Source organism: Monopterus albus, unplaced genomic scaffold (assembly GCF_001952655.1).
Source record: "Monopterus albus unplaced genomic scaffold, M_albus_1.0 scaffold39.1, whole genome shotgun sequence".
NCBI classification, from domain to species: Eukaryota; Metazoa; Chordata; class Actinopteri; order Synbranchiformes; family Synbranchidae; genus Monopterus; species Monopterus albus.
In genome coordinates this window covers 2814802-2815297 of record NW_018127919.1, presented here as the reverse complement: position 1 = coordinate 2815297, position 496 = coordinate 2814802, and positions in this window count along the sequence as shown.

The following is a 496-nucleotide window of genomic DNA, read 5'->3' as shown; positions in this document are numbered from 1 at the left end:
CACCTGCCATAACAAACTCCATATACTGGATATGGGGCCTTTTTCACACACACACATATAAGGTAATTTTTATTCTTCATTTTATTCTGTTAGCTATGTATATATTTTGATTAAACTTACTTTTGCTTATAGACTACTCAGCATTTCACCTATATTTTGTTAAATGTCCTTGTCTGCTATACTGTAACATCAGAATGTCCCCTTGGGGATTAATAAAGTACTCTAGTTAATTAATTAATTCCTTTTTTAAATGCTTGTATGGTTGTTAGAATTGGATTTCAGGAGTTGCAGTTGTTTTATTTACTGTTAGTATTATTTTGCTTTATAATGATAAAGTTTAGTATGACTGTTTGTGTTTTATTAACAGCACCATGTATCAGTATTAACCTGGCTCTTATACATGCATAATAGTTATAATTTTCAGCTGCAGGTCAACTTGTAGTACTTCTTATTTTCTTGGATAATTGTGCAAGAGTAGATTGCATAGATAAGTGTC